The following is a 14,147-nucleotide window of genomic DNA, read 5'->3' as shown; positions in this document are numbered from 1 at the left end:
GACAGTGTGAAGACACAGGGAATATACGGCCACCTACAAGCCAGAAAAAGAGGCCTGGAACAGATCCTTCCCTCAGGACCTTCAAAAAGAACCAACTCTGCCAACACTTCGATCTCAGACTTCTAGCCTCCAGAACTGTGAGGAAAAAAATTTCTGTGCTTTAAGCCACGCAGTCTGTGGTGTTTTGTTATGACAACCCTAGCAAACCAATACAGGGCTTAATGGCCTTTTAATATTTTCCAAATTAGGGACGGTCTTTCCATTCTGTGAGTTATATATTAAAAATGAGTATTATATTTTCTCAATTTTTTTATTGTGGCAAAAAGCACACAACATAAAATTCACCCTGCCAACAATTCCCAAGTGTACATTATAATACTGTCAACCCCGTGCACATTGTTGTGCAATAGATCTCAGAATCCCTACCGCCACCATCTTGCATGACTGAACCTCTATAAACACCAACTTCCCACCTCCCCCTACATCCAGCCCTTGGCCACCACCATTCTATTTCGCTTCTCTGAGTTTGACTACTCTAGATACCTCATATAAGAGGAATCATGTGGCTTTTGTCCTTTTGTGACTGACTTATTTCACTTAGCATAATGCCCTAAAGGTTCATACGTGTTACAACATATGACAGGGTTTTCTTTCCTTTTAAGGCTGAATAATATTTCATTGTGTGGATATAGCACATATTCTTTATGTTTTAATCCATCAATGCACATTTAGGTTATTTCCAACTCTTGGCTATTGTGGATAATGCTGTAATGCATTTTCCCAAATGTTTTCCTGGCACTTAGTGAGATTGAAAAAAATTCTTCTTATATACATTAGTTAATGTAATAAATTACTTTCCTAAATTTCTAAAGTTTAAATATTTGTCACTCTACAGATAAACTTGCCTAATTATGATTTGCATTGACATCAGTTCATTACTAATTTAAGATTTTTGCATCAAATATTTTGTTACAATAGCTTTGTGTGTGTGTGTTCAGGAAGTTTGCATACTATGGGGATTCCCTGCTTCTTGAATATTTAGTAGAGTTTTCTAGTAAACTTTAAGAAAGGAAGTATCTTCTGGATATGAGGCAGAGAACAGAAAAATAATAAAGTGGTTGATATATTTAACTATATCATAGGAAAACTGTAGTTTTATTAAATTTTTTATATACTCTTTGCTTATTTGTTAGAGTGGCACATATTATTTTATTGATGAAAATAAAATTCAATAAACACTTTTAAAATAAAACAGTATCTACTGAGAACTTCTATGAAATATGAAACTTTTAGCAATATTCTGCCATCAATTTCCTCATCTCTGAATTGGAGATAGATAATAACATCTTCCTTGTGGATTGCTGTGAAAATACCCAGGAGTAACACATGTAAAACACTTAGCATCATGTAAGTTGGAAAGTAATGTTCCATTCATTTTTCCACCAGGATGATTATAGGTTTTTCTTAGTGCTTGAAGTCTGCGGTTTTCAAAAACACTTTACTGTTGCAAAGTGAATCATTTTTATAAATTCTTTATACAGTTTGAAGACCCTTTGGAATTCAAATTCAGGCTTGTGTATGTGTGTATGTGTGTATGTGTGTGTGTGTCTATATACATATATCTCAAATAATAATTCAAGCCTTATAATGAAAAGCTACCCTCCCCACTCCTTACTCTGACTCCCAGAAATATTCTTTTCTGGTTGAAGCTCTGTATTTCTACATCAGCTACTTACACAGCTTTTTCATTTTTTAGCTTTCGACTTTTTCTAATTACCTTCTTCTCTAAAAAAGATAGTATGTAGTTCTCTTACATACCTTAAAACATAATACCCCTCGTCCAATATAATTATTTAATGAATTAGGATACATCAAAATTCAATGTTTATTGCTTTATGACATAAATGTTTACCATTTTATCACACATGAATTTTATCCAGAGTGGTGCCATGTAGACATTATGAACACGTTTTCTCATTTTTTCTTTTGACCTTTAAATGGTGAAATTTCTTTGTTTATTTTCTTCCTATGAATTCATCCCTGGTTCATCCCTCTCCATCATAAATTTAAACACTTTTCAGTAAATTCAGATGTATGAGACAATTTACCAGCTTCAGTTTTTGCTTGGGGACATCCCTCTTGGGCTTGAACTTATATATATGCATACATATATACACTATATCTTGAAGGATAGAGGAGAAAAGGATGCTTATCTCTGGGCAAAAAGACTAGGAGATAGCGGTGGGCGTGAGAATATTTCACTGACTTTGTACACCTCTTTGAAGTTTTCTTGTATGTACATCCGTGATGTAGTCCCCTTCGCCCCCCCAAGTTTTTAAAATTAAAATAGCGCTAGATCTACTGGCTTGGGACAGCAAGCTGTAGAGGAATGTGAATACAAGATCCAGTTTTTAAAAGAAGTTAAGAACAGCAAACATACCCCCGTAGAGAAAGGATTGAAGAAAAGTTGTTTGCTAAGCACCCTGCTACCTGCACAGTCTAGGGATCCACAGAAAGCCCCGCCTTCAGGCCCGGGCCCTGGAGCTACTTTTCTTCCACAGTCCAGCCCACCAAGCCTATTCCAGCCGCACCCCCGCCCCTGGAACTGGTCCCCGCCCACCGTCCAGCCCTTCGACTCTAGCCCTGCCTCCAGGCCTGGTACCGCCCAGAGCTTTGTTATCGTTCACAGTCCCGCCCAGAGGTCTAGTCTCCGCCCACAGCCCCGCCCTCCGGGCCGGGTGCCCCCCATCGCCTGGTCCTCACTCACAACCCCGCCCGTAGAACTGGTCCCAGTGCCTGGTGCTGACGTAGCCCACGGCCCTCACTAAGCAAAGCGGACACCTCGCCCTAGGCTGGGGGACGGCCCCGCCTCGCCCGCTGCCTCGACCCGGCGCCCCGACCTGTCCCGCTCTCACGGGCGCCGGAAAGAGACTGGAAACAAGCGCAGAGCGTTCAGCCCGAGGCCGGAAGCAGAAGCGCGGGGCCGCGCCGTGGAAGGAGCGGCGGTGCTGGCGGTGGCGCTGCGCAGGGAGCGGTGGCGCTGCGCGGGTGTGCTGTGTCCTCCGTGCCGGACGGGGTCCGCGTGGTGCGGTCTGCCTTAGCGTGGGGGGCAGCCCTAGGCGAGCGGCGGACGGTCTGGCGCTCCGGTCCGAGTCCGGGGAGAGGCCTGGGCTGCCAGTGACTCCGCGCTCGGGGCCCGGCGTCCCTCAGTCCCTCCCGGGAGCCCCGTTTCCTCCTCTGGGCTGTTCGTTCAGGTGTGCCGGAAGCTGCTGTTTCCTCCCAGTTCTGGGCGCCGCCATCCACTCCTCATAGAGTGCGCTGGTCACCTTCCCCTGTGTGGTTTTTGCCCCCACGGGATTTTTAACCACGTCTGAAGGCATTGTTTTGCTTGTTACAGATGGTGGCGCGGATGCTACTAGCATCTAGTGTGTGGAGGCCAGGAATGCTGCTCAACATCCTACAATGCACAGGCAGCGCCCAAGACAAAGAATTATCCAACCCCAAATGTCAGTGATGGGGAGTTTGGGAAACAGAGCTCTAGGGCCTGAAAATCTCGGGAGCCCTGAATGAACTGTAGAAATTGTTTAGAAGTCAACTGAGTCTCTTATAGGGCCCATAAGTGACAAGCAGTGTTCAAAGTGTGTAGTCACCAAAAAGTCTCCATCCAGCCAGATGAGTTGAGCAAGTCAAGTGCACACAGCTTGAAGCTGCTTTCTCACATCTTGGAGAGCAGATGGCTTTATAGGATTCTGGAAAATCCAGTCACAGCCAAGTATTATGTTAAATCAGCAAATACAGAAAAGACAAGAATAGGATGGGCTTTCCATCTAACACCTGTATTACGCCCTGTATAAGGCCTCAAAAACAATATTTGTGGCTTTTTTCTTCAAACAGGAAAAGCATCTCTGGAGCTCAAGTTTGAGTTGAACTCAGCCTCAAGGGTCACCTGTCCTCACTGATCTGTGGATTTCTGCGTGACCGGGTGAGTACCATGTGGAACGTGTAACAACAGGTTCCAGCAGCCTCTGCTGTGCAGAAGAACTACTAATGGGCTTTCCTGTGCTCAGGTTGTAAACACAAGAGTCACAAAGAGTGAGGGTATCTTAAGAAAAGTATTTATGTTGGATGGGTTATATTCAAGGGAAAGATAGTAAGCTGTATGTGGTTATGTGTATGTAAATAATTTAGTAAATAGTTATGTGCCAATAAATACACATTAAACAAACATATAAATAACTGTAAATATGTGTATCAGTAGAGAAATAAAGATTTACTTGCATTCTGTAATACTAAAATATCGAGATTTTATATATAAGAATAAATATATAAACTTTTTACATGTATATGTATTATTACTAAGTACTGGCAGGACCACTCAGCAACATTCCTCAGGTCCATTCAGTTTGACTTCTAAAGCCCTATAAATCCTCCACAAAGATTCAAAATATAGGGGCACAACGGGGAAAAAATGATTTGAATTTCTTTATATTAGTAACAGAAATTTAAAATTGAGTTGACCAGCAACAAGATGCATTTTCACCAAGTGTTTTTTAATTTTTTCTTAATGAGATTTCAAATCATTTGGAGGAGTATTGAGCAACAACTTGTGGACTGAAAGTTAGGGGACTGGTCTCCAATAAGATTGTGCCCTACGCCTTGCCTTCTAATAGGAATTAACTTTGTTAAAACTTTTCTACGTAAGTCTGCTGATTCATACTGCAGAGAATCATGTCGAGTAAGTTTACGTTGTCGGTCTTACTAATTGTGTGTGTGTGCCTTTTTCATTCTAGCTTTTCTGTAACATTCTTGAGGGGAATGTTTACTTGTCTTGCAATAGGTATTCTTTGAGTACACAATTTATGGTGACCGGTCATCCCCGTTTCTTCAGGACTGAGGGGTTTGCTGGGACACAGGATGCTTAGTATTCAAAGCAGGACAGTCCTAGGCAAACCAGGATAGCTCATCATCACTATGAGCCAGGCCCTGGGCCAGATTCTTAGGGACCCTGGAGAACCAAACAGACCTTGTCCTGCCTCCATGGAATTTATGTTCCAAATTGAGTTTTAAACAATTAATGATAAGAATGATATGGGAGCTTGGCACAAGAGGACTCAAACTGAGGGAACTAGAAAACCCTCTTGAGAAAGACTGATATTTAGCTTGAGAGTTAAAGTTGGGACTGGTTTATCTAGTTGGAGGGTCAGACTGGAGTGAAGGTGTGGGAGTGTGTTCAAGAGAGCGTTTCAGGCAGAGAGACCTGCATGAGGACAGCCCTGAAGCAGAGAGCCTGGTATGTCCTTGAACTGAGAAGACAGGGATGGCTGAGCTGAGTCCACACAGGTGGGCGGGGAGTGAGCCAGACTGGAGAGGTGAGGACAGGAAGCACCAGGTCAGACATGGCTTTAGACTCTGCTCTAAGACCAGTGGGAAGACGCTGGAGAGATGTGAGCAGAAGGATGATGTGATTAGCATTTGGTCCACGCACGTGGGTTAAAATGCACTTTAAGATTAAGAATGAAGACTTGAGAAGCAAGAGAGGACATATTAGGAAGAAGTTTAGGTATAAGATGATTGTTCCTCAGGCCCAAATGATGGCTGTGGAGTAGGAAAGACGTAGAAAGAAAAGACCTTGGAGTTTAGAACCGAGAGAATGGAACAATAATTTCATGCCTGCATTTGTCCGATGGCACAGGATGCTGACTGTGCTCCTAGCTCCTGTCCACGCAAACCTGCAGGCATCCCCTTCACCCACGTCTGTGTTTTCACCCCACTTGGCCACTCACAGGTCCCCCCTCCTCATACTAAAGGAAGTCAGGCCTGAGTTTTTCTAGGGTTCCCCTGTCTACTACCATAGCCACTAGCCACTTGTAGCTGTTTCAGTTGAACCAATGAAAAATGTAATTAGGAATTTGTTTTCTCAGTCACACCAGCCACATTTCAAGTGTTTAGTAGCCACATGTGGCTAGTGGATGCCCATATTGGACAGAACAGAATTGTACAGCATTTCTGTCATCACAGAAAGTTGTATTGGGCAACACTGGTTCAGAGTGGTCCATCCTCTGTGACCCTCTTTCAGCACTGAGATATCCAGAGAGGCAGGAGTCACTGACTCTGTGAACTGAACAGAGACCCCCTCCTGCCCTACTATGAGACTTCAGCTTCCAAAAAACCTTGAAAGGGTCCTTGGGGCCTGAAAGTGTCCCAGGCACCTTCTCAGCCTACTTTCCTCCTGGGGCCCCAGTGAGCTGGCTGGATCCCAGCCCTCCTCTCACTCGGCTCAGTGACTAAAGTTATTCCTAACTACAGATCATGTCCCTGGTGGGAGAAGGGAGACCTCCGCCACCTGCAGAGGGGAGGGAAGTTCTGCAGCAGGTGTCTGAGCCCACTGGATTCCCACCAAGGCTCATAGAGCGTTTGCTATGAGAAGCTGTATTAGTTTCCTCTGGCTGCTGTGACAAATTACCACAAACTTCATGGCTTAAAGTAACACAAATTTGCTCTCCTGCAGTTCTGGAGGTCAGAAATCCTAAATGAGTTGGCAGGGCAGCATTCCTCCTAGAGGCTCTAGGGAGAATCTATTTCCTTGCTTTTTCCATCTTGTAGAGGCTGCCTGCATTCCTTGGCTTGTGGTTCTTCCTCTGTCTTCAAAGTCAGCAGGTAGCATCTTCAAATCTCTCTCTCTGACCTCTGCTTCCATCATCACATCTCCTTCTCTGACCCTGGCCCTCCTGCCTTCCTCTTCTAAGGAACCTTGTGATGACATTAAACCCATTTGGATAATCCAAGACCAGCTCCGCATCTCAATATCCTTACCTTAATCACATCTGCAAAACCCTTTTGTCGTGTAAGGTCCCATATTCACAGGTTCTGAGGAATGGAACATGGACATCTTTGGGGTGGGAGCATTAATCTGTCTACCAACCAGGCCCAGGAGTCAGACTCCCTGTAACCCTTTGTCTACCTGGCACAAACTCACTTTTTGTGTCCAACATTCCCCTCCCTGCCCACACTCATACTTTTTATTGCTTTTATCTTTAGGGTGCAGGGAGAACATGCAGAGAGACCTCAAGAAGCTGATTTTATGGAGTTATATTTTATTCTGTGGCTCCAGGGAAAGGATGCCTCCTCTTCCTATAAAAATAAATGTTTCCATAGAGATGGCTTTCTTCCTTGACTTTGTTTTTCCACTTAAGTTTATTGGAGATCAGAATCTCTATCAATACTCAGAGAAGATCTCTTTCTTTTTTCTGGCTACGTGTTTCTTCATTATGTGGATATCCCAGACTTTATTGAACTGATTCCCTGTTGATGGTCATTTGCATTGTTTCCAGTCCTTTGATATTATTAATAAGGTCACAGTGAATAATTTCACCAGTGTCTTTTAGTATTTGTGTATCTTTCAGATAGATTCCTAGTAGTGTGATTGACAGGGAAATGGTAAATGTTTTTGCATTTTGCTTGACATTGGCAAATTTCCTTCCATAGGAGTTATACCCCAGCAATGTATGAGAATGCCTTTCCATACAGCCTGGCCAATAAAAGATGTGGCCCACTGTGTCTTTAATAATTTGACAGATAAGGAATAGTATCAGTGTAGTTGCAATCTACATCTCTGTTCTGTGAATAAGATCAGTGGTGACTTTGCCAAGAATTTTGTCCTTGAAATGGCAGTGGATGGAAACCAAGTTATACTGTGTTGAGGAATGAGTAGGACATGAGGAAATGAGACAGTGAAAGCACTTTGCTTGAGATGAGGAAGTGAGACTGGGGAGTAACTGGAAAGAAAACTGTGCTCTTAGGATAAATGTATTTTACTCCTAAAAATACTGCGTCAGGTTGAAATGATGTAAGGAAGAGTTCAGTAGAGTGGGAGAGCTGTTAGGGAAAGAGTGCACAAGAGATAATCAATAGTGTACCGCTCCTAAAATGGCAGGTGGGATGGAGCACAGAGCAGAGATGCAGAGCATGGCCTTAGAGGGCAGGGGAGACAGCTCCTGGTTTATAACAGGAGAGAGGGAGGAAACCATGGTGCAGATTATCGTTTTGGTAACAAGGCAGGAAGGTAGATTCCTTCTCATGATAATTGCTTTTAGAAGTAGGATACAGGACTATCTGATGAAAGGGAGGATGTATTCGCCTTCTATTGCTGCCTAACAAATTACCTGTAAACGTAGTGACTTAAAACAATAATCATCTGTCATGTCTCTCAGTTTTCCTGGCTCTGGAATTCAGGAGCAGCTTAGCTGGAAGGTCCTGGCTTGGGACTTTCATGAGGTTGCAGAAGGATATTAGCTGGGACTGCAGTCATCTGAAGGCTCGACTGGTGCTGAAGGATTCACCTCCCAGGAGGTTCGCTCACATGGCTGTCACGTCGGTGCTGGCTGTTGGAGGGAGGCTTCAGTTCCTCTCCACATAGATCTCTCCAGTGGGCTGCTTGAGTGTCCTCAAAATATGGCAACTGGCTGCCGCTAGAGCAAGCAGTCCAAGAAAACAAGGTGGAATCTGCAGTGCCTTCCAGGACCTAGCCCGGAAGTCACTCACTGTCACCTCTGCAGTATTCTAGTCACACAGGTCACACAGGTCAGCCCTAATTCAGTGTATGTTGGGGGAACTCACAGAGGTGTGAATACTAGGAGGCCTGTATCATTGAGGACTATTTAAGAAGCTGGTTACCATGGAGGCGAAAGGTGAGGATGTGTGAGATTTAGAGACATTGGAGAAGGTTTCATGACCAGGAAGCTCCATGGAGTTGTTGGATTGTCCTGCGGGGTCAAGGGCTCTTCGCAGGTTGGAGACCATGTTTTTCTAGTGGTGGCAATATGACAGCTCTTGTGCAGATTGGTCTCCCCAAATGTTGCCATGGAGCAGGTGGATGGCTGGACTCATGCCTGGTGGAGTTCTGCTGGGCCAGTGTGAAGGTAGCAGGTAGGGATAAGGAAATACTTTGAAATGAGGGCCATTACAGTCAGAGCTGGGTAAATATGAAATGAGGAGAGATGGTGGCGGACAGACTGTAAGAAAGTAGGAGAGTGGATGGACTGAGTCTTTTGTGTGGTAGAAGAACGCTTGTAGTGAGAGGAAAAAAAATGAGTGAACAAGGTAGAAATTTAGGAAGTTGTGTTCAGGGAGAGGGAAATTTCTGAAGTATTGTTCTGGGTGGTAGAACAGTGTCAGGTGACAACAAAGCCTGGGGTGGTGCCCATGGAAATGAGTGGCCGAAGTGGAGTGGGGACAAACTTGTCATACTGTGAGGGTCATCCTCATGGACTCTGATGTCATCTGAGTGAGGTGGGACTGGAGGTTGAAAGAATAGTAGGAGTCAGGTGCCAAAGTGTCGAGTGAATAAGGATTGTAGCTAGGACTGTGATTGTGACAACCATGTGGATGGGAAGAACGTGCCCTGAGACTCAGTGACACTAAGCACTTAAAATGGGGTGAGGGGGGATCAGTAATGTATTGGTGTACTACTGGGGACAGAAGAAGGTATGTTTTGCCATCACATCACCCTGAGTTCATCACTTGCTAAGCAAAATCAAGGCTTAGTAGCGAATATATTACATTTTGAAGGAGGACGTGATGGACAGGCTAAGAGAGGTTTGTCCTCAGGAGCCTGGGGAGGGAGAGAAGCTGTGAAGACTTTGTGTCTTTCCATTTATTCCAGAACCCTGTCCTGAGTGCGCTGTGGGGAGAAGGGGAGGAGCGTTGTGGTCCTCTGCTGCCCTCTTGTTCAGGAAGATTTGCTGCTGAGGCTCAGGATGGTAGCCATGGTTCTGTCCCCCAGTTTTGGTAAGTTGTGGGGTCCTGGCAGCCCTCAGAGTCCAGGCATTAAAGTCCCCTGCACCCTGGAGCAGGGATGGGGAGGAGGCTGAGCAGTGGAGGTGTGAGTGGAGCCCCAGGAGGCACGAGGTCACTGGTATCTGATTGGGTGATTTTGGGCATTGGAGACTTTGGAAGTTTGAGTGTCTGTGGAGATGTCACCTGTCTTGTGAGTGTGCCAGAGCTTCTGAATTTTACCTCTAATTCCTTCTATAAATTTGATATGATAACAATGATGTCCTTCAGAACTTAAGTTTACTCACCTGTGAAATGAGAATAATCTCTTCCTCAAGTTCAGGAAGACCCTAGAGCCTATTTTCTGGCCCCGGCTGAGACAAGGCTCTATTCTGGTTTCCTATGAAAACTGTAAGTGTTTGTATGTGGGTATGGATGTGTGGTGTGTGTGTGCCTGTGGGTGTGTGTATATGTGTATCTGTGTCAAAAACAGGTAGGTGGGGAAGCCTCCAGATTTTTGAGTGCTAGAATGTGGAGCAATCCTGGATTCTTGTGTCTCATTTCTTCTCCAGCTCAATCTTCCCTGTTGCCAGCCTCTCCTCAAAAAGGATGCCCAGAGGAGGAAGGGTTGGCTAATGACTTCCTGATAAGCTGGTTACTGGTGAGTCAGATATTCCTTTCTCCAAATCATTATTCTTTTGAGTAAAAGTTGGACTTGTTATCTTTCAATGACCTGGAGCCTCACAGCCAAACCAGGTCTTCAGGTATTCCAGGATCTCTGGGCATCTGCTGGAGGGTTAGCGGCTGCCCCAACAATGTCGTACACGTCAACATTTACCACATTGCGAAGCTTCCTCCAGGGTCACTGTCTACATTATGTTCTACTGAGAGATATTGTTTGTTTGTTTGTTTTGCTTTTGTTTCTGTTTCAAGGAAGATTAGCTCTGAGCTAACATCCACTGCCAATCCTCCCCTTTTTGCTAAGGAAGACTGGCTCTGATCTAACATCCGTGCCCATCTTCCTCTGTTTTTTATATGTGGGACACCTGCCACAGCATGGCTTGATAAGCGGTGGGTAAGTCCACACCCAGGGTCTGAACCAGCGAACCCTAGTCTGCCAAAGTCAAGCATGTGAAATTAACCACTGCGCCACCGCCACGTGGCTCGCCCCTGCTGTGAGTTGTAAGGGGAAGTTAAGTAAAGAAATGACTGTGTTCTAAACTCAAGCAGTTGTTGATGGCCATTGGGGAATCATTCATACATTTGCCAAGTATTTCTCTGATTTATGCAATGTCCCAGGCCTTTGCTCAACCTTTGAGATTGAGGGAAATAAGATTGCAGGAGTTCACAGTCTCTCTGGAAAAGAAAATCACCTATGTGTTGGAGGTGCATCTAGACTTGGGAGTGGGCGTAAGAAGACAGGAGATGAGCATTGAGGATTGAGCCCAGAAGCAAATGAGCGCAGAGCTTAGCACCTGCTCGGACTTCTTCTGTTTTGGGTTCCCTGTCCCTACTGCTATTGTCTTTGGCCCTTTTCCTGTCCACATTGGTGGGGGTGGTCTTGGCTACGCCATGATGTTTGTGATGGTGTTAGGACTTGGTGACCTTCAAGTGTTCACCCAGGAATAGTGGGCATTGCTGGACCCTTCTGAAGACCACCATACAGAGATGTGGTGCTGGAGAACTGCAGAAGCCTGGTATTGCTTGGTGAGCCTGACATCATTCCTGCATCTGTTTAATGACTCAGTTAACAAGACTCTTTTTCCCTTGTTTTCAAATTGAAGTAACATTCACAAAACATAAAATTCACTGTTTTTACCATTTTAAAATAGACAATTCATTGCTTTTTGATGTATTCACAGTGTTGTGCAACCATCAACACTATCTAAATTCAGAACACTGTCATCACCCCTAGAAAAAACCTGTACCCATTAGGTCGTCAGTACCCTTTACCTTCCCCACTGCTGGCAACCACTAATTTGCTTTGTCTCTATGGATTATCCTATTCAGAACATTTCATATCATTGGAATCATAAAGTGTATCATCTTTTGTATCTGGCTTCTTTCAGGCAACATAATGTTTAAAAGTTTAGCTATGTTGTAGCATGTGTCAGTTCTTTTTTATTCCTTTTTATGAGTGAATAACATTCCGTTGTATGGACACACTAGATTCTGTTTGTCCATTCACTGGTTGATAAACATTTGGGTGGTTTCCACTAACTGGCTATTATAAATAAGGCTGCTAAGAATATTTGTGTACATGTTTTTCTGTTTAAACATCTGTTTTTGGTTCTCTTGGGTTTATATGTAGGATTGGAATGCTGGGTCATATATTACTATGTTGAGCTTCTTAGGGAACTGCCAAAGTGTTTTCCACAGCAGCTGCCCTGATGTATGAGGGTTCTGATTTCTCCACATCTTCCCCAACATTTGTTTTTTTAATTATAGCCATCCTTGTGGGTAATGAAGTGGTATCTCGTTGTTTTGGTTTGCATTTTTCTCATAGCTAATGACACTGAGTGTTTTTTTCATATGCTTGTTGGCTACTTGTATTTCTTCTTTGGAGAAATGTCTTTTCAAGTTCTTTGCCCATTTTTAAATTCTGTTTATCTATTTGTTCTGGGGTTGTAAAATTTTGTTATATATTTTGAATACTAGGCCCTTATCCAAAATATGATTTGCAAATAATTTCTGTTATTTTGTGGTTGTCTTTTCATTTTCTTGATAGTGTCCTTTGATACACAAAAGTTTTAATTTTGATGAAGTCCAATTTATCTGTTTTTTTTTTCTTTTTTTGCTTGTGCTTTTGGTATGATACCTAAGAAATTATTGCCACAGCCAAGGTCATGAAGATTTACCCCTATATTTTCTTCCAAGAACTTTTTAGTTTTAGTTCTTCAGTTAAGTTTTTGATCCATTTTGAATTAATTTTTTATGTTCTTTGGAGAAAGTGTCAACTTTATTCTTTTGCATTTGTATATCCACTTGTCCCAGCACCTTTGTAGAAAAGACTGTTCTTTCCCCAGTTTGCTATGGCACCCTGGTCAAAAGTTATTTAACTATAGACATGTGAGTTTATCTACACTCAGTTCTGTTCCATTGCTCTATATGTCGGTCCTTGTGCCAGCACCACACTGTCTTCATTACCATTGCCTTATAGTGGAAGTGTGAGTCAGGAAGCATGAATCTTCCTATTTTATTTTTTTTCAAGATTGTTTTGTCTGTCTGGGATCCCTTCAATTCTTATGAATTTTAGGCTCAGCTTGTCCATTTCTGCAAAAAAAAAGCTGTTGGAATTTTGATAATGATTGCATTGAATTTGTAGATCGCTTTGGTTAGTATTGTCATCTTAACAATATTGTTTTCCAATATATATCTTTCTATTACTCATTTTTAATTTGATTCTGTTGTGGTCAGGGAATATACTTTGTATGATTCCATACAAGTAGTAAGAGAGTAGAGATATTAACTTATCCCCTAACATTCAGTGGTCAAGGTTTTTAGATGGGTAAGAGGGACCATGAATACTTGGTGACTAAGGCCAGGTTTGGAGAAGGAGCAGTGGACATGGAAAAGGAGAGACAGAATCTCCTCCCATTTTGGTCAGAATTGGGATTTGTTAAATATTCTCTTGAAACAAATTCAAAGAGATCAATCTGATAAGCATAAAAATCTCACATAATCATTAATACTTCTTAAATCATGAGTAGATGATTTTTTGGCAGTTGGAGGGCTGAGTTGGAGTAGAATTACAGACTAGATTTTCTCTGAAGATGCAGGAATTGTCCTCTCCTTTCACAGACAAGCAGAAACTCCAGTTCCATTGTCTGCTCACATTTTCCAAACAAGCATCCTATCATAGACCTGTCCAGTAGCATCCAAAGGACCACTGATATATCTACTACCCAAGGCTTCAGGGAGCCCGCCAAGATCTAAGAGATCAGAGACACTGAAGAAGAAAAAGAGATTGCCATCACAGCATACACCACTGGATCTGCCCTACTTCAAACCACTGCTCTCTTGGGGCCAGCCTGGTGGTATAGCAGTTAAGCTTGTGCATTCCACTTCGGTGGCCCGGAGTTAGCCGGTTTGGATCCCAGGTGCAGACATGGCACTGCTTGGCAAAAGCCATGCTGTGGTAGGCATCCCACATATAAAGTAGAGGAAGATGGGCACGGATGTTAGCTCAGGGCCAGTCTTCCACAGCAAAAAGAGGAGGATTGGCAGCAGATGTTAGCTCAGGGCTAATCTTCCTCAAAAAATAAATAAATAAATAAAACCACTGCTCTGACAGGGTCCACAGCTGCATGGAGCAGAAGTACAGCAAACATCCCAAACAATAATTTCCTATTCTCCAGAGCCACAGTTCCAACTGA

At 43.4% G+C, this 14,147-nt stretch overlaps 1 long non-coding RNA gene across 3 annotated transcripts in view; it reads left to right on the top strand.

The window, feature by feature from the left end:
• Positions 1-2,791: 2,791 nt before the first annotated feature.
• The window catches only part of LOC124231772 (uncharacterized), a 31,899-nt gene continuing 20,543 nt past the window's right edge, over positions 2,792-14,147 (top strand). For 2 of the 3 annotated variants that reach the window (XR_006886676.1, XR_006886675.1), the window contains exons 1-3: positions 2,792-3,982; positions 9,662-9,786; positions 10,344-10,432. This is a non-coding gene — a long non-coding RNA (uncharacterized LOC124231772). Of the gene's footprint in view, positions 3,983-9,661; positions 9,787-10,343; positions 10,433-10,826; positions 12,355-14,147 lie in introns of those variants that run through there. The other variant, XR_006886677.1, reaches the window with a different exon arrangement.

Source organism: Equus quagga, chromosome 22 (assembly GCF_021613505.1).
Source record: "Equus quagga isolate Etosha38 chromosome 22, UCLA_HA_Equagga_1.0, whole genome shotgun sequence".
Lineage (NCBI taxonomy): Eukaryota > Metazoa > Chordata > Mammalia > Perissodactyla > Equidae > Equus > Equus quagga.
Note: the sequence above shows the minus strand (reverse complement) of the source record. Positions and strands in the feature narration are given on the sequence as shown.